Genomic DNA, 20,766 nt, shown 5'->3' with positions numbered 1-20,766 from the left:
CTCACAGTATGGTGTCCATACTAATAAATATGTTTTGCAGACCTTTTATTTACACTATAACAAACATCTCAATCACATGCTGTTCACACAAATTATTTCATGTTAAAGGAGTAGTTCACCCAAAAATGAACATTTGTTGAACATTTACTCACCCTCAGGCCAATATGTTAATGAGTTTGTTTCTTCATTTGAAGAGATTTAAAGGAATTTAGTATTACATCATTTGCTCAGCAATGGTTCCTCTGCAGTGAATGGGTGCCATCAGAATAATCCATAAGTAATCTTCGCCACTTGTGTCCAACAAATTAAGTCTCATGAAGCATTGCATATTTGTAATAAACAAATCCATCAAGGCATTCTGCTTCCATCTATAATATTGTTTTTAACACTGAAAAAGCCATCTTATCTGAATCAGGAAAGATATATGCACAGATGAAGCACCATTTACAAGTGAAAACCAGCCAAAACAGTTCTAAACTAATATGTTGGTGGATTTTAATATATATATATATATATAAATATATATTCTTTTACAAATTTTACAACAGTTTTTTATTTTTACAAATTATTTTATAAAAATGTTGCAATTATTTATTTATTTTACATTATTATTATTATTATTATTATTATTATTTATTATAATGATGGATTTGTTTCTTAAAAACACACAGCCTTTTTTTTTTACTTCACAAAACATTAATTGGACTGTCATGTGAGATACTTGGGGATTATTGTGATGCTTTAAGTTTCATTCTGACTCATTCAGCAGTTTGAGCTCTCATTCTGACAAATTGTGCAAATTTTCATTTTTGGGTGAACTATTCCTTTAATAGTCAAAAGTATAAAGGTATTCTTCTGATATAATCTCAGTATACAGAACACAAATACAGATTTGCTGTAATTTCTAGAGTAGAAGCTCTAGAAATGAAGTGTTGAGACACTGGCAGACCTGAGATGTGTGAGAATGCTGTCCTTTGCTGTACTGCCATAGAAACACCACACTTACTTTTCAACATTTATATATATATATATATATATATATATATATATATATATATATATATATATATATATATATATATATATACATATATATATATATAGAGAGAGAGAGAGAGAGAGAGAGACAACTACTTACTGCATTTTATATATATATATATATATATATATATATATATATATATATATATATATATATATATATAATTATGATAATGATTATTGTTTATATTTATCTCTAACATCCATAACAAGGAGAAATGGAAACTGGGGTATAGAGAATGTACAGTTTAATTTATTACATGCTCATAAAAACACTGCAGTGATGGGACCAATGTACTGTATTCCGTGCTATTCAAGCTGGTCTAAAGTCAAGGATAAAATACAGAATGAGCATGACATTTTTTTAAAGAGTTTTTATATTCATTCCTTCTGTACTGCACTTCTCAGAGATCAGGCTGTTGCTAAGCAACTGTAAAATAAAGCAGAATCCTCTTAAGTCAGATAACGTCCTAACATTTGCTGTACAGTACATACTCTACACATCAGTGTTTCATGTGCATTTCTATCAGCTGTTGCTTACTGTAATATGGAGAAAGTGAATGTAACTGAAGTCTACTTATTCAACGAACACCATTCAAACTCTCAAATATAAGACAACCGTTTTTGCCCTGTGGATAAAATCCAACAATGGCTTGAAATATAATATTCGGTAGTGAGAAAACTGGGAGCTTCACTTATGGTTTAGTCTTTGTGCTCATTCTATGCTGCGGTGTGCAAGTTTTACTGTCTATTTAAGTGGGCTCTATCTGAATGAATACAACCTTGTGGCATCATTTTTATCAAACATATGCTGTTTATGACATGTACAGTCATTTAAAATGACTGTAATGAATGGCTTTTTAGGACTCATTGAATAATATCACATAACAATATACATCATTTTCATGAACTAGAAAAAAATGTGATATTTGTAGATCCACACTGTCACCTTATGTTATGCAAATCAACTTCCAGCTCAGTCTAAACTATACTACACTGTAGACTGTATTCACTGCATTATTTGTGATGGAAAAGAAACACATTACTGTTGCTCACTGGAAAGGAAAGTGAATTTAGCTCTCTGGTGTATTTCGTGCATGATCTATAGTTGCCATGGTAATGATGGCTGAGCACAGTATAATGAATATCACAGTGTTAAAGTCTAGTGTTCTCACTGCACAACATTTCTTATTTTCACACGCAAATAGGACAACAGATAAAATGACAAATAATGCCTACTTACGAATTTGAGGAGTGTTGGGTTTCAAACAGGATACACCAGCTGATTGGCAAGCTTCTCTCACATATACACAGCTGTTAGAAAATGATTAGCCAAAGCATTTGATATGCATTTCATCAGTTCATGCATTCCCTGGGAATCAAACCCACAACCCTGCCTTTGCTGTTATTTACTACTCACTCTCTGCCTATCTAATCTGCCTTTTGTGGTTACTGAAATGTTGTTAAAATTGATTTTGACATTTGAAACAGGTTTCTACTTCTACTTCTAAGAGCTAATAAATATTCTTTAGAAATTTTTATACAAGAAGTACTCAAAGTAACTTGCCATTATTGTCTGAATCGAAGTTTTCTTATTTAGTGAAATGTTAAAAGCAATGACAAGGCTACTTTATTAATTTAAAATATTACTTAATCACCTGCCACCTTGCTTTACTGGCAAATGACAGGACGATTGTGCCTTAGCAATGCTTAAAAACACTTTATAAATATATAAATAAATAAATTAAAAAAAAAATATATATATATATATATATATATATATATATATATATATATATATATATATATATATATTTGCATAATATATGTTTATTAGTCTAAATCTAAAGAAATCTAGATTAAAGGCTACTTTGTGTTAAAAGGTGCGTGAGACCCTCTAATGATCTAGGGGCAAACTCACGTGGCCTGTAAACACATGCGCGAGCAGGCGCTATGACATGAATAATGTGGCGGAGAGCATAATTTATGATTTGAGATATAATGCAACTTCATAACCAATCCTCGCACTCAGGAGTGAAGCGTAGGTGAACTTGTTTGATTGACGTCGTGGGAGTCCGTCCGCAGACCACCGTATGCACGCGCGCAGCCATTGCACTGAACCGCACCGACGATGCAGAGAGGATGGAGACGATCTACAAGGAGGCACGATGGTTAATAGCATAGAGAATTCTGTCGTTTTTTATTAAAAACGCCATCCACTGCTATTTCCATTGGATTTTTTTGGAAGTGAGGGATCCGAAATCCGTTTTTTTTTTTTGGAAAACGTCTTTTTCTAACCTTGTTCATTCGGTCCCAAAATGAGCAAACAGCTCCATGCGGTACGTACGAATCGAGTGCATGTTTTACATGTTTCTTTGCTCTCTAAAGAACTCGTTTCATTATAGTGCAAGCTATATTGGATGTTCATGCAGCTGCACTGAGTCGCTGTTGGCTGAAATGAAAGCACGCCTACTCAAAGTCAGCAGCAGAGCTTTGCGCATGTTGCGGGGATCATGTCTCAAATGTTCAGAAACACCTCTGATTGTGTGTTGAGTTATCTGTCCCAAAGGAGTTCATGTGCATAACGGGGTCTTGCTAAGTAGCACAAGTTGACATAATTGTTTGCAATCTCTACGGTCATTTCAGCGTCAAATCATTATGAATTTACTCAGAAACGCAGTCCAGGCGCAATCAGGATCAAGTTCAGGTTGGCACTGTTGCTTATACTGTTTACTTGGGTTAACCGCTTTTAAATGTGTGTGCTTAGGATTTATTACCCCAAAAAGAGCCTGTAGTTGATCAACTTTTCAGCAACAAATACACTGTAACGTCATTCAGTCACTTGTCAGAAATGTGTAATGGTGAATACAGCTAAAGTGGGACAATTGAAGATAATTTGTCATTTGCCTGTTTTTAAAATATACAGTAAAGCAATATGGCTGCAATAATGTCAAACCATTTTAGTTTATGATGCTCTGATTTCATTGGGATTTTTAGACGCATATTCACTCTAGTTAACTGAACATTTAACAGAACAGTAGCCTGCATATGTATTTTGCATATTTTTGATTGTGTAAGAGACCTTAAAGATTTATCAGTATACTCTTAAGACAGAGTCTGTATATAACACTTTGTGATATTTTGTACACTTTGTGTGGGTTTAGAGGTTTGAAAATTAGTCATGTCATAACAGCCTCCTTATTTTATTGAGAAATAATTTTGGAAACTCTATGTGACCCTGATTGATCTGTGTTGTTAAATGTTGAATTGAGAACATCTAGGCCACATAAAAGTTAGCCAAATAAATAAGAGCAAAGTGGTTTATAAGCTTGCAGGTTATTAAATGTGTTTCCAAAGTTCTTTGAAAAGGGCAAACTCTTAAGAGTGGGCGAATGATATACAGTTAACAGGAATCACGACTTGAATTTTAGTGCAAAAATTTTACTTTAAAAACATTTCCTCTAGATACGTTGTCAAGAATTGCTGTATTTGATTATATTTTAATATAATGAAATACATTAACATAACAATATACTGTAATTTTATACTTTATATAATAGACACCTATATTATTTACTCTTCAACAAGGCACCTGCAAAAATGTTAGAGATGCAAGATTGTTTCTAATTTTGTTTGCATGTCAGACAAATAAGCATTTAGATTGAAATGCAGAATGAATTTACATTATGAGTTAGATTATTCTATTATGATTAATAGAATAATATTTAAACAGAACAAAATAATTTTGCTTGTGTTTGCAGTGGACATTTAGTATGCATTTGGCTTGTTTTTTTTTTTTCAATCAAAATGTATTCATTAGGCTACATGGTAATATAACATTCTTACTGTCTGTAAAACATAGTTTGAAATGATGAAAAGGTAGTTTGAAAGATATGAAGTTATTGCCTTCGTGAGGCTCATCACTCCCTCACAAGGTCACCAAATCCTTGGAATGTTTTCCTCTAGAAATCCATCTTAAACCATCTTGACTGGGCAACAGGCCAATACGAGTCAGCTTAATTATCTGGGTCTCTCATGTTAGAAAGAGCAGAAAGAAAAAAACAGAAAATGTTGGTATTAACTTCCTATTCCGTTCATAATCAAGAAAACCTTTAGAAATAATATTAAGAATAATAACAGTTGGGTGAGTCACAATTTTTATTGCGATGAATTAAAATGTATTAATTTTGATGTACATAGGGGGCCATGTGAGGCTTCATGTTTCAGAGTTTATAATGATGATTTCAGGATTAATGATACCTAAACAAACCTGGTTTGAAGGAAGCAGCAGAGCAGGGACTGGATCGACTTGATAAAGCCAATCAGACTAAAGTAGGTCTTCTGTCAACTAGGTCACCCTGACCTACATAGCTTGTCCCATGGAAAATACTCAGCTTTTTTAATCATAATGTACCTATGTCATGATAGAGCAAGGAAAGACATTTATTCAATTCACAACATACTGAATAGACGAGGTGTGGATTACCAATACAGATCCATGTATATAGCCCACATTAGTATGGTGAAAAACCAATATTTTAGGGAAAATAACTTATGCCTTTGTTTAGTTAGATATTTATCACTAAATACAGTTTGCATATATAGTGCTGAGACATGGCTGACCTGCCAAAGTAACAAACAAATGGCATTTTTAGTTTCATGATGGTTTTTTTTACCTTGAAATATCAGTTTCAGAATCATTCTGATGGTACTCTGACTTCTAAGGCGAATGCACATGTACAGCTATCCACTGTAATTACCACAGTGATGTATTTTACAACAGCAAGTTCCAGTCAGTCACTTAACCGTAGATGGGCTGCAAAGTCACAAAAATACACAAAACTACACACAGTTGCTTTAATCTAATTATTATAGCATGAAGTTGTTACTGGACATTTAAAGCGTTCGTCTTTTTTTTAAAACTACGTTTCATCATGCCGGTATGCTCCTGCTCTTCAAGCATTTTTAAGTATTTGGATTCACATGTAGTTTTAGGATTTCTACTCAAGTTGCGGGATTACATCATCCCATGTGTTACCCTTTTAAGCTTTTACTCTCTAATCTCTATCTCCCTCTTATACACACATTTTCTCACTCTCAATAGTGGTGTGGAGAATGGAGGCAGCCAGAGCTGGCACTTTAATTCCACGGTGCTTTTTCCTCTTCATATCTGTCAGCGGGTCGCTGCATAATTAGCTGCAGATATCTGCACAGGTTTCCATGGTGCAGCATCATCTCTGTGTGAAAGGCCTGCCTACACATAAACACTCTCTCTCTCATACACATACACAGCAGAATGCTGGAGGTTTAGCACTTTATTATAATTATCGCCTATTATTGCAGATCTGGAACACCCTTACTCACTATGTGACTTCACAACTAGGAGCAAAGCAATGGATCTGCTGTCTTCTCAGTGGACATAACGGTTCTTTGTTGAAGTGTTTGTTGAAGTGTTACTTTCCCATCTGTTGTGTGTTGTTTTGCGGTTTGCCAGTCATGGGAACACCCACAAGTTTTCACCTTTTGAATCATCGCTGTAGGTAAGAATGTCTGCGTGATGCATAATTTTCAGCGCTTGCCTTGTAATCGGTGTTCCCCAGTGACTTGCGGTTTACATCCTACTTAGGGTTACCACAGGAACATTACGTTGAGGTTGTGAATATTTGCTCGATATTTGCTCTTTCTGTATGTCTGTCTGTCTGTCTGTCATGATTCTCTGTACGCTGGCAGCTAAGACAGTTTTTCAGCGTTTCAGCCTACAGACAAGGTTTCGTTGCAGTGTTGTGTGGGCGTCTGCAGTGTAAGAGCTTACTCTGTGGAGAGAGAGCCAGAGAGCGGGGGCTTCCAGTTGTGTTCTACTGCAATGGCAGGCTGAGAGCGGCCCCTGCTGTGTGTGAGGAGGGTGACTGAAGAGCTGAGTAAAAGTTATTCAGCATGCTTATCCACTCAATCAGTCATTCACTTTTCCACCTGCAGCAAGGGCACTGGCTGTATACTATTGGACCGATGGTGTGTGTGAAGTTTCTTAAATGAGGAGGTAAAATCCCTTCTGTGTTCAGTCCTATTTCATGCTTACAGTTCATGGCTTGAGACATATGTCTTACCTTACACTTGATTTTTGACAACCAACCAATACTATTTATACTTTTATGAATAGAAATTAAATGTATTTAAAGTATAGAATACTATTAAAATGTTTGTTTTTGAAAAAAAAAGTCTCTCATGCTCACCAAATTGGCATTATTTAATCAAAAATACAGTACCAATGGTTATCTTGTGAAATTATGATAATTTAAACATTTTTTATTTTAATATATGGTATTTTATCAAAGTAAACACAGCACACCTGGAACGATGAAAGGTACATGGGAACAAAATCAATAAAACAGTTGAATTAAAAATACTTGCTAATTCTTAAACTTTATTAAAGTCAACGTTTCATTCCACTAACCTTCATCAGGCAAATGTTTCAGAATGAGCAAATATACAGTATTTTAAAAGTATTTTCTTCCCGCCTACTGAATTTTCAGCAGCAATTCATCCATACGATACTTCAGAAATCATTCTTATATGCAGATTTACTGCTCAAGAAACATTTCTTCTCACCAATATTGAAAAAAGTATATTTTTGGAAACTGTGATACACTTTGTTCAATATTCAATTAAAAAGCATTAAATTAATCACAGTTTATTGAAGACTTGCTCTGTTACTGTATTCATTTCTTAAAAAATATTTTTGGATCACAAAACAGTGTTGTACATTTATTCTAGAATTTATAGTACCAAATTATTTATTAAAGCCAAGTCACAAACTTCAAATCAAGTTTATGTATTTTTCAAGTTGAGAATATCTGCCTCCATTCATATGACTTTTTGCCTTCAATTGCAATTGGTGTTTTAATTGTGATCATGTGGTCTTTGTTTGCTAGAGTTTTTGAAGTTCACGATATTGTAGGTGTCTCATTTGTCATTTTTAAGTTAAGAATGGTTTTCACAAGCACCCCCTATGTGCCCTTGGTATGCCTTCTTGCTTTTCAGAATGGTTTTGAGGAGTCATTGCCTCCCTTTCTCTCTCAGACAAAGCACACCTGTTCCTCTGTACAGACAGTGTTTGTGTTTTGTGTTGGTTTGTGCTTTCCTCTTGAGTGAGCAAGTTACATTGGCCATTCAAAGCAAAATATTGCTAATGATGTCATATTGATGTAAATAACAGGGAACTTGGTAGGTTTGATGATGATCGTGTTCCTGTAGCTCAATTGGTAGAGCATTGCGCTATCAAGCGCAAGGTTGGGGGGTCAATTCCCCGGGAACACATTATAGGTAAAAATTGATAGCCTGAATGCACTGTAAGTCGCTTTGGATAAAAGCGTCTGCTAAATTCATACATTTAATTAAATTAAAATTTAATATGGGGTTATGAACAGTTAATATGTTTTGTATTCTATGTAATTGTTTTGGAAACGTTACACAGTTACCATTAGGAATATTAAGATCTTGAATGTAAATGCATAACATATGCAATGTTATTGAAGATTGTTATTCATAGTGGGGGTGGTCTCACTTAAAATGTATCTATTGGACACACACTGGACTAATTGTTTATTTGCGTCAAGCTTGAGTAGACTGCATCCGGTTAAAGCAGCCCACCATCTCCTAATTCACCGCTTCTTATTAAAACAGTCTAGAGGCAGGCTGACCGTGGGAGGAGAGAAGAGATTGGCTGGTTGACGTGATTGGAATAAACAGTGATTCCTGACCGGAACCCCCCCAAAAAAACCTACTTTATTTCTTTGTCGCTTTGTCTTACACTTCATTTGTATTCTGACTGAAATGCCCATCTTCTCATACACAATTGCTGACACAACATGACCTGTGAAGATTCACACATCAGCAGGACAGATCACGTTACTCAAATATTCATGGATCTTTTTAAAATTCACAAGCTCTTTGCTTTGATTTTTCAACACACAACTGAAGGTCACAAGACTGTAAATCCACATCAAGTGCGATGTTTACGATGGCATCACAGTTGCCTAATAATAATGTTATTAATAAATGATGAGCCTTACTAAAGTTTCCCCATGCACATCCTCACAATGCATACATATTCAGGAAATATTCGAGATCAAAGTCTGCTAAAATGTCCTTTAAAAACTATTATGCGGTAGTTTGCACTGTAGAACTTGTATATGTTTTATTTATTTATTTAAATTATTATTATTTATTTTTTGCATTATGCTTATGCCTTCTAGTTTGGCCAACAATGCACTTTATACTGCCATTCGAAATTTTGGGTTGTGTCCTTTTCTTTTTCTATATTTTTTTATATTCATAATTTAATTGGGGAAAGATGCATTGAATTGACCAAAAGTTACAAAAGTCCTTAACGTTTTGTAGTATCACATTCAACATCACAATTTATAATTACTCACTAAAGCACTGACGGGAATTTTGTCTGACTGTTCTCTGATTTGGCTCTGCCCACATGCAAGAGATATAATAAAAACAGATTCAATCTTATAGAAACCATGTCAGCGATTGTCGTTGATTTTTTTTCACTGACGATCATTTGTAAAAATGCACTGCTGCTATGTATATACAAATGTATTTAGCAGCAAAGACATCTTATTGGTCCCAGCAGTACGTCTCACTGGTGAGCATATATTCAAAGCTGTGGCCAATCATAAAGCTTATCAGTAACATTAAGGCATCCAGCGGCAGAAACACCAAGCAATCAACAGTAGCAATAAAACTGCTGTCAGAGTGAATGGGATATAAGAATATTGCAATAGCCAGCTGGTAAAATAGACATTTTTGTTAACACAGAGAAATAAGGTTGATCTATTATGGTCCTGTAAGGCAGACACTTGGTTCAACTCTCTGAGCCGCTGAATAAACTGGGCCACAATCTCTGATACCATAGTGCGCTCGTCAGGGCATTACCGTCAAAACCAACATGGAAGTGACTAAAACTGCAATTCATCAACTGGCTCCAAAAGGGAGTCAGTCCCATAGACTCCCCATGTTAAAATTCCCAACTTTACAGCAGAAAGAAACATGTTTACAGCCTGGTACAAAACATGGTTTTGGTCTATATAGCTAATTTTGTGTGATTTTTTTAATATAACTTATCTGTTTAAATTATATTAAGCCTTAGAGTTCTGCATAATTAAGGGCGTGGTCACTTGATTGACAGGTGGATTGCCCTTGCTGTCACCACCGTTGAGCTAGGGGGGCGTGGTTTCAGCAACCAGCTCCCGCCTCTTTCCCCATTTTTGATTATACGGGAGTAATAATAATAATTATTATAATTCCTTACATTTATATAGCGCTCTTCTAGACACTCAAAGCGCTTTTACATTGTCAGGGGGGTATCTCCTCATCCACCACCAGTGTGTAGCATCCACCTGGATGATCTGACGGCAGCCATAGTGCGCCAGAACGCCCACCACACACCAGCTTACTGGTGGAGAGGAGACAGGGTGTTGGAGCCAATCAGCAGATATGGGGATTGTTAGGAGGCCATGATGGTCAGAGGCCAATGGGCGAATTTACCCAGGATGCAGAGGTCACACCTCTACTCTGGGATTTTTAATGACCACAGAGAGTCATGACCTCTGTTTAACGTCTCATCTGAAGGACGGTGCTTGTTGACAGTATAGTGTCCCCATCACTACACTGGGGCGCTTGAACCCACACAGACCACAGGGTGAGCACCCCCTACTGGCCTCAATAGCACCTCTTCCAGCAGCAACCTAGTTTTCCCAGTAGGTCTCCCCTCCAGATACTGACCAGGCTCAGCCCTGCTTAGCTTCAGTGGGCAACCGGTCTTGGGCTCCAGGGTGATATGGCTGCCGGCGCACTATCAAGACGGCGACTTCTCGATCCGCACATTTTGAGCTCTTCAGAAATCTATGAAACACTACATCCATGCTTTTTATACAATCTATGCAGCTCAATCAGGGCGGGTTAAAGGTGAAGAAGGCCCTGTTAATTTACTATCTGGGGGGGGGGGGGGGGGGCTTCGCAGAACTATCTAATTTTGACAAAATTCTCAGAACAGCCTGATTTGAAAAGGGATTTTGAAGGATAGAATCCTTACAGTATACAATAGTTTGACAGATACGTAACTGGGGAATTGTGTAGTATGGAAAGGCTTTTGGATTTGGTTTACAATCATAAGGTTTCTTTAAATTCCATTTTATAATATGCCCTAAAAACAGAAGACATATACAAATTCTTACAGTCTGTATTTTTTTTAACAGAAACATATTTTCTCTTTTCTTTGTTTGTAGGATCTTCTACATTAGTTTGTATTTTTTTTTTCTTGATTTGTCCTTGTTCTGATACAGGGCAAATAAGGATTTACTGCTGAACCTAAAATGTTCAAATAAGCTGACTTCAGGTGAATGAGAATGAGAAACTGGGGCAAAACATAGAACTGGACCCATACAATATCTACTTTGAGCCGATTTGCTTTAGTTTAGTCATGCATTACATGGCAGTGGCATTTCTTGAAATTATTTTTCTATTCATTTTCAATTAGATAGAGGAACATAGGCATGTAGGAATGTAGGCCTGGAGTGAAGTGTATCAATCTGTCTTTGTGCAGCAGATGGAGCCATGGCTGCATTTTGAAGCATTTCAATCAGCTATGTGATAATGATATTTAGAAGCCAAAGCAAGCTATTTATAAAATCTGAAATTCAAATGACATGTCGTTCCAATTCTGTATGACTTTCTTTAATCTGGAAAACAAAAGATATTTTGAAATGAGAAAATGTCTCAATGAACAATACTGTTTTGCATCCTATCACCTCGCATTATAAAGACAAGGGTCGTGAAAATATCTTCTTTGTGGTACTCAGAAGAAACAACGGCATAGAGGTTTAGACTGACATCAAGGTGATTAAAAGATAACAGAATTTTCATTTTTTTTTAAGAATTATCGCAGGTTTTGATTATTATTATTTTTTTAAATAATAGAGCTATACATACTTCATTATATTACATTTGATACAGGCTCTGGCTTACATGCAGAGTAGTGCATATCCCATAAATATGGAAATAGAAAATGCTTGATGGTTTGAAGTCAAAAGTAATCCTCATTGAAGAACTGCATTGATATTTCTGACAGTGGCTATGAAGTACAGCCGAAATAGCAAGTCTTATCTAGAAGATTAGTAAGCATTAAGTATGTTTGCTTTAGTGTCTCGTTAGCATAGCCACGACGCACACGCTGTAGTCAGCAGTAGATGATAAAATGACAGAACTTAATTCATATCCTCTGTCTTGCACTTTCTCCTCCGTAGCCTGCAGTTTCCATGGCAACTCTGTGTAGCATGAGCGCTTGTCAGCCCACTCAGGCAGGCTTCGCTGTGTGAAGTCACAAATAAAACATTCTCTCTGTTCATCTCACCATCCCCACTGCAGTACAAACCCAAGCACTTCCTCCTGACTATACCAGTTCTAGCAATTCACACAGGAACCATACCAGTCCACTCAATTTGTCCTCCTTTGTGGAGCAGTGGAAGAGTTGCAAATCGGTCTGTGATCATGTCAAGTCTGGAAGGGCTTAAATCTGCCATCATGTACAGTAGAGTACGTGTACATGTACATGCAGAAGCAACAGAAGTTTTCAGTTGCTGGCAAGGTAATGTTTTACATCAGACATTGAGGTACAAAGCTGGGACTGTCAAGCTTGATATGTATTTTAGAAAATAAAAAGCATCTTTTTTTCCCCGTTTTCAGTAGGTTTTGTCTTATATTTACAGGAACTTAGTCTCTAGTCTCTTTTCCAGAAATGACACTGTTATTAATACACGATCACTCCATGGTTTGGGCATACTCTTTAAGATTATTGTACTGCATGACTGAAGCTTTGGTATTTGCATATTGTGCGCCTTAGGAGCTAGTAGCTAGTTAGTAGTTATTTATATTGAGGTACAATTTAAAGGAACACTACATAAAAAAAAAAAAAAAAAAAAAAAGCATTCATAGTAACCGAATGAATAAAAATGTACCATAAGAGTGTTCCAAATGACTTTTGCACTACATACATAGTCTTCTAAAAATAAATAAATAAATACATAAATACATAATAAAAAAATATATATATACATATGTATATATAATATATATACTACAATGTATTTAAAATACATTTATCTCATGCTTCATGCTAAGTGTGCTACAAATACATTTACATATTTATGTACTTAGTAAAGTACTTAGTATTTATGTACTTAGCATTGTGCACAGGTAGTACTCCAAATAAAGTTTAATTATTACTTTTAAATCAGTAGTTTTAGTTTTTATATATTTACAGTAGTAAATTTACTAAATATATTAATGGAACATTATCTTTACTTAATATTCTAATGATTTTCGGCATAAAATAAAAATGTATGATTTTGATCCAGACAATGTATTTATGGCTATTGCTACAAATATATGATTTGTGAACCTGATCCACAGGTTCACTGAAAACAACCTACTATACCAGTCAGTTGATGTGTTTTGTCCATACAATGAAATACAATGAAAGTTATTAAAGGTCCCGTTTTTCATGCTTTTTTGAAGCTTTGATTGTGTTTACAGTGTGCAATATAACGTGTTCATGTTTCGCTTGTAAAAAAACACAGCATTTTTCACACAATTCACTTATCTGTATACCGCTGTTTTCACTGTCATAAAAACGGGCTGATGACTTCCTCGTTCTATGAAGCCCCTCCTTAAGAAATACGTTATGAGTTCTGATTGTGCCAGCGGTTCTTGTGTTGTGATTCGACAGCAGCTTATAGCACGCGCTGCCCTCATGGAAACGTGATTGGACTAGTTTTGAGAAGCAAGTGGGCAGGATTTGTTTTGAAAACCTGGAAATCCTGATCCTAACCATAGACAGTAAAAGAACGCACGTGCTGGAGATGTACTTATAATCACAGGAGCGTTTTTACTGACGAGATGCGCATGAAAATCGCATTTGATTTTTTTGCACAGCCCTAATGTCTAGTTAACAAAGCTAAACAGCGTTGCCCTTTGTGTAATAAGTTACAGAAACTGTTAAACGCACCAACTTAAATAATAAAATACACTTAAAATGTTATGTGGTCCATAAACAACGCCTTCTCCAGACAAATAGGGAACTGCTCCACCATAATGTGCTGACATAGTTTTACATGTGGATTATAATTTTCGGGAACCATTAATCTCCAAGTACAGCATCCCTGGGAAGCCCAAACAAATTCAATTAGACTCTGAGATGAAAATAACAGCGTTTCGACGACATGGCGACAAACATAAACGCAACACTTCTTCTTCTCTGTCGGAGCGCAACAAGGCCACGCCCCCTTTTTTGTGTATTGATGTGGATGGAGGTTAGTCAAAAAACTGTTTTAGTGACGTCATTACTGCAGGAACTAGAGGGATGTAGTACAAACGGGTCGTTTTTTTGTGTAGGTGAATTCTGTTAAATAAAATATCTCGCTTGGCATTGAACTTTGAGCTTTAGAATTTTACAGATATTATTTATACTCTAACTACAACATTACACACTAACTAAAGTTTAAAACATGGGATCACGAAGAACGGGGCTTTTAAAGTTAACAACACTGTCTTTTATTGTATGGACAATAGACAGAATTTTCATTTCTTGGATGAACTATCCGTTTAACAAGTGGAGGTTTAAGACATTTATGGACAAATATTATATTGTCTGGCTCACTGGGATTGCAGCATTTTGTGTAAATGACTACATGGTGCCTGACGGTACCTGCTGGGTCATTTCCCAACCCTGGAGGATGTGATTTGTAGTTAAAGTGTTTCGCTCCAGCTGACGTTAATTTTGTCCACTGCAACTGGACCTGAGTGAGGAACACAAATAAAAATCACAAGAAACACAAATTCCTATCAGTAAAAGAATTTGCTAGTTTTATTGCCTAAAAAGCTTGAATGTTTAAACAGGTCTTTCCTTAATTCAGAGTACAAATTTTCATCATGTGCTGACAAAATGCAGGGGCACCAGAAATAACAAAGTAGGCCAGAGCAATGCTTTCTGGGATGCCTAGACACCCTTTGGGTGCCATCAAGAGACTTTTGTCTAATATTACTCTCTTGCGTGGCTGCCTGTTTTTGAGTCTTGTGACATTGAGGGTTTTACAGCATCTTTCAGGCTTCAATCCCTCTGCTTAATATCTGATTTGGTCTTTTTGGACTAATGGGCTGTTTATTTTATGTTTAGTTGGTATTAATTATCAGTCTATGCACATGTGGAATATCAAAGATTGTGAAAATGAAACTTTAAAAAGCTCAAATGACTGTAGTCGATCTATTATGAGTAGAGCCTGAAAAAGAAAATGTGAATGTTGCGGAGGATTCGTTTATTATGCACTATACACTGTAAAATGCATAGCATATCAGTTCCATTTAAAATACGCCTCTTTTTAAAATGCTACAGGCAGATGCAGGGGATGAAACTCTTGCTCCGAGAGAGGCCATATGGGCTGTGTTAGTGCCTGGAGGTGCTCTCCTTCAAGTGACTCAGTGATCTCGTCTCCTCACGTGGCAATTCCACTTATCCTCAACTCTCCGCCGCGGGCCGTCAGCATTAGAGGCAGGAATCATTGTGTGTGCCCTGCTGTGCTTTATAATAAACATTGACGATGTGTTTTAGCATTTGTACTACCTCGCTAATGTGAAGCAATGTTGATGGTATGTCCCAGAAACAGAGGACCTTGGGGAGGATTGCTCCATTTTCCCCTTCCTTCTGTTTATTAATTTATCTGTTTTATTTGTACCATGGCTGACCTGAGGACAGCTTAGCCATCTTTAAATGAGTGCAAGGTGCTTTGGTGAACTTTTGCATTTGAAGGACGTATTTGGATTTTAAAGATTTCAGACTTTTCCCACTCTGTTCAAATCATGTCAGGATGGGCACTTTTGACCCTTAAAGTCTTTGTTTTATTTGTTTACTAACAGTAAACTATATAACATCAACCATACGTGCATTACAGGACAATTCTGTCATTTTTTTTTTTTCCAAACTGTTGTAAAGAAATGTCATTTGGTTCTATTTTTACTAAAACTACGAACTAAAACCTTTAAAAAATAAAAACTTAATCGTATATTATTTAAGATGGTTGCCAAAGAAAGAAATCTCATTTTAATTGTGTTTAACGGTAAAACTATATAGGCTTATTAAACAATAATAATAATAAATCACAAAATACTACAAAATTTAAAATTATCTAAATGAAAAGTCAAATTGTAAAATGTAAGAAGAAAAAAAATGATTCAAAATATTATTAATTCATTGTGTGATGGAAAAGATGGTGGGAGAAATTATATTTTTGGTAACATTTTATTTTAAGGTGTTCTTGTTACACGTTATATTTATATATGCATAATAAATATACACAGTAACACACATAGATTATGTAAACAAAAACGTTTATTTTGGATGTGATTAATCATTTGACAGCACTAATAACAAGGAAACCTTAAAATAAAGTGTAAGAATATGGCAGACTATTATTTTTGGATAATGTCATGTCATGTTATGTATTCGAAGTACACATAATTCATATTTTCACACTTTTTGAATAATTTGACCAAAGTAAATGCATGTAAATAATTTTTCCCACAATGCTGAAGTAGTTTTTCACCCTTTGATATATTGTTATACTTTTAAAATGTTACAATATTTGGTATTTTCGTATATACAATTTTTATTGTATTAGTCATAGACACATGTTCTTTCATTACATTACTTTTTTCATCACTTTTTATTTACAAAGTAACTGTAATGAATAGATCTAAATGAATTGACTGTGTCCAGTCCATATATCTTTTCTATATGGAGAATGTCCTCGAGATTGAATAGAGGTTTGATTTCACTTGGTATTCTGCCTCAGTAAGATGGTCCCGTGATGCTATACATCATCATTTGTAAGATGAAGACTGGGCCCCATCTCCTCTGCCTCGCTGGGACAATGACCTTAAGCGTTTCGCTTCCATTAAACAGAGCGAGTGAACCTGAGCTTGGCATGTTAAATTCTGCTGTTTGCCATACTGTGTGAATTACAATTCTTTTCCCCAACATTGATCGCTGGCTGTGGGCTCCCCTCAGGAGATGTGATTTAATTACACTCCGCCCTCTCTTTTGGTTAAGGCTTTTTCATCAGAATGCTTCCGTGTGCCGTGGGAATCTGTAAGCACGAGGTCATTGGCTTCACAGGACCTCAGGTGCAGGAAGCTGGTTGGCATTTGTTGAACAATACCAAGCGTACACCTGGAACTGTGATATTCTGTAATGATGACCATGTGTGAGCCCATCCGTCATTTAGTTATTTAATTTGCCATTGAGTTCTTAAAGGAATAGTTCACCTAAACATTTAAATTCAATATTCAAGGATGCAAAATGGTATTTTGGTAGGTTTGAGTGTCTTATTTTATAGTCTTTTTTAAATTTATTTTTTTATTTTTTATTTTTTAAGTGGACTGTTAATGCTTAAAGTCTCATTTTAGAAATATTAGTTTATTATATGTTGTTTTGTTGCATACGTGTAATTGTATACCTGGGCTGAGATTCTAATCTCAGTATGGTTTTTCTCCTAAAAAAATAATACAAAAATAAAATAAAAAGCCCACTCTGATGTTATTAATTACCTGTATGTTATTTTCTTTTTAAACACAAAAGAATAATTTTTGAAGATTCTTCACTGCACTCTTTTCCATATAGATAGATAATTTATTGTCCCTTATCGGGAAATTAGTTCTCACAGATTATCATACAGCACACGCAACTGAAAAAAAAAAAACACATACATCCATATATACATGTACACATGTAAAACACAAAAAAGTGAATGTTCAACTTTGTAGCCTATTAAAGATTGAAATTGCAGATGGTACAAAGCTCTTTTTGAAACGAGCCCTTCTCCATGTTAGGGTCCTGTATCTTCGCCCGGAGGGCAAGAGATATCATATATCTGTTCATACTGATGGTTAAATTGCAAACATGACAAAAAAGAAAACAAAAAGAACCATAAAAGACATCTGTGTGACTCATGCACTATATTTCAAGCCTTTTGAAGCCTAAAGTCATGATACATACTGATATTTTCCCTTCCACTGAGCTGTTAACCCAAGAAGTGTTGCAACTGATGCACAGAATCTCGAGAACCCAATAAGTGAAGGATTACCTGTTTTGAGCTGGACCAGGTTCACAAACTCACAGACACAGTTCAAATTGTCAAAACAGTTAAAGCAGTTAAATTGTCAGCTTATCAGTAAATAATGACTTAAGTTTGGTTTGTTCATAATATAAATCTAGCATATGACATTAAAATACGTGGAATATCGCGCAAGAATCATATGGACCACTTTTATGGTACTTTTTTGGTATAATAGAAAACATGCAAAGGCACACACACACACACACACACACACACATATATATACTGTATATACAGTATATTTGTCTCACTTAAGAAAAAAGTCTAACAAGAACCGTTTCATCTTTGGGTGAACTATTCCTTTAATTAAATGATAAGTCAAATATTGCTACAAATATTTTACGACAGTACTACATGTTTCTAAATTTAACATCTACTCATTTTTCCCCGTACAAACATAAATAGTAGAAGCTTTTGTGTTTTGTTTGTATTTTTGAGGGCAGGGTGTTGCTGGCATCACTCACATAATCCCCTTTATCTTTGTGCTGAGGTTGGCAGCGATCTTCCTCAACTCCATCTCGAATGCCTATGAGTCATTCTCCCTCATTTTGAAGGTACATTTAGCTCCATTGACTAGTTTATATTGAGAAATGCTCAAGCTTGCTATTCCTGTTATATCCATAGTTGTTTTTTTTAGCTGTGCTCCCAGGGACCCAAGGCACATGGCTGGAGGAATGATATTCTAGAGTAGAAGAGGGATTTTGTGATGTCCCTGAGTTGTGAAATTTGACTAGTGTTGACAATTACATGCACTTCAAAAAGAACAAGAAGCGATGAGGAGAGTTGAGATTGGTTTGTTCTGGCACCCAGTGAGTCATATCTGTTTAACACAACACCCACTCTGATTTCTGCTTCATGATTGTATGGACAGTACTTTGATTGGCTGCAGTAGAAATCAAGAGGTATATATTCACTGTAAAATTTATACAAGCACACATAAATGCAGTTATATTCGTGATTCCAAACTAAATGCTCTCTTACCCTAAATTCCAGGGAACTGGGAACACTTTTTTTTTATTGAACGTGTAAGAAATTATTATTTAATTTGATTAAGTAGATAAGTTATAATACAAGGGCTGTGAAAGAACTAACTGTGTTTAATCTAGTTTTTGATTTTTGAAAAAAAGAAAAAAAATTGTGAAATATCTGTATGTTTTTTAAAAAATTGCATAAACGCACAGCAAAATATTCCCTCTTGTTCAAAAGTTTATGGACAGAAATTTTTAAGAAATGTAATATTTTCATTCAGCAATGATGCATTAAACTGATGTTGTTACAAATGATTTTTATTTCAAATAAATGCAACTGTTTAAACTTCAATCAAAAAATCTTAGTGTTAGCTCCAGATATTAAACGTTTTAGGTGCACTCACTCATGCAGTTCTTTAGTTGTGATTTACTTGATTTACATCATCTTGTATCTCTGAAAGCAGCCTTGCCCTGCAGCCATAAATCTGTTTACTTTAATAGTGAGCTGTTTTCACATGCTGATCTTAAAGGCTGTGCTGTTTGCCACCAAAAGTATGGTGCAGCAGCGCTAAATCACATGGAAATGATATTGTGATTTGTCTCTTAAACGTATTTAGAAAATAAATGGGCAGGGATAGATCTTGGATCTTGACCCTTATTTTCTTCACACCAAGTACCTTTCAGCTCAACATGACTTCAAAATGGAATCTGGTTTACATTCTTAAAAGGATAGTTCACCCCAAAATGAAATTATATGTGACATTAATTTGCCCTCAGTTATTCCTGTATGAGTTTTTCTCCTCTGCTGAGCATAAAAGAAGAAATACCCAAACAGCTGATGAATTAACTTGATGAATTGATCCCATTGACTTCCATAGTATGGAGAAAAATAAGATGTAACTCAGCTGATGCTGTTTGGTTACCAATATTCTTTAAAATATCTTCTTTTGCATTCAGCAGAAGAAAGAAACTTAGTCAGGATTGAAACAACTTGATGGTGAGTAATTTTTCTGGGTGAACTATTCTTTTACTGTAGATTTTACAGTCATAATGTTCAGCTTTCATAATGTTTAACCTGAAAGAAAAAAATGCTCCACTCTAAAATGACTTCAGAGACTGAACTTCTGACAGTTAACGTAAATAGCAAAAATTATGCTAATAATGGCAAATTATTAAAGTACATTTCTTTTAATTAAATTAAATTTAATTAAATTAAAGTATAAAAAGTATTAAACCTGACCTTCAGGTTAACCAAGTTCCTATTGGATAAAATGTTTTACTCTGAAAAACATTACATTACAAATGTAAAATGGGTTACTTGTTTAAATGCAAACCCTAAACTTTAAAGAGACAAAAAAGTACAATGCCATAATATTGTGCAAGTTATACAGAGTATGTGTTTATTAGGAGTGTTTTCTACTTGCAGCGTAAATGTAATATGCTGCAATTACTTTGTTTATTTTGACAGAAAGGGAATAAGAAGACAAAAAGGCAATTATTTCTTGCCTTACCCCTTTCTGCAT

At 35.2% G+C, this 20,766-nt stretch overlaps 1 protein-coding gene across 2 annotated transcripts in view; it reads left to right on the top strand.

Annotated features, from left to right (window-relative positions):
- Positions 1-2,966: 2,966 nt before the first annotated feature.
- lrrc7 (leucine rich repeat containing 7) overlaps positions 2,967-20,766 on the top strand; it is a 106,915-nt gene continuing 89,115 nt past the window's right edge. Inside the window, exon 1 of one of the 2 annotated variants that reach the window (XM_026264652.1) lies at positions 2,967-3,380. The gene's annotated coding sequence lies outside the window, so the exon portion shown is untranslated. Of the gene's footprint in view, positions 3,381-3,463; positions 3,749-20,766 lie in introns of those variants that run through there. The other variant, XM_026264658.1, reaches the window with a different exon arrangement.

This window comes from Carassius auratus, chromosome 6, assembly GCF_003368295.1.
Source record: "Carassius auratus strain Wakin chromosome 6, ASM336829v1, whole genome shotgun sequence".
NCBI lineage: Eukaryota > Metazoa > Chordata > Actinopteri > Cypriniformes > Cyprinidae > Carassius > Carassius auratus.
Note: the sequence above shows the minus strand (reverse complement) of the source record. Positions and strands in the feature narration are given on the sequence as shown.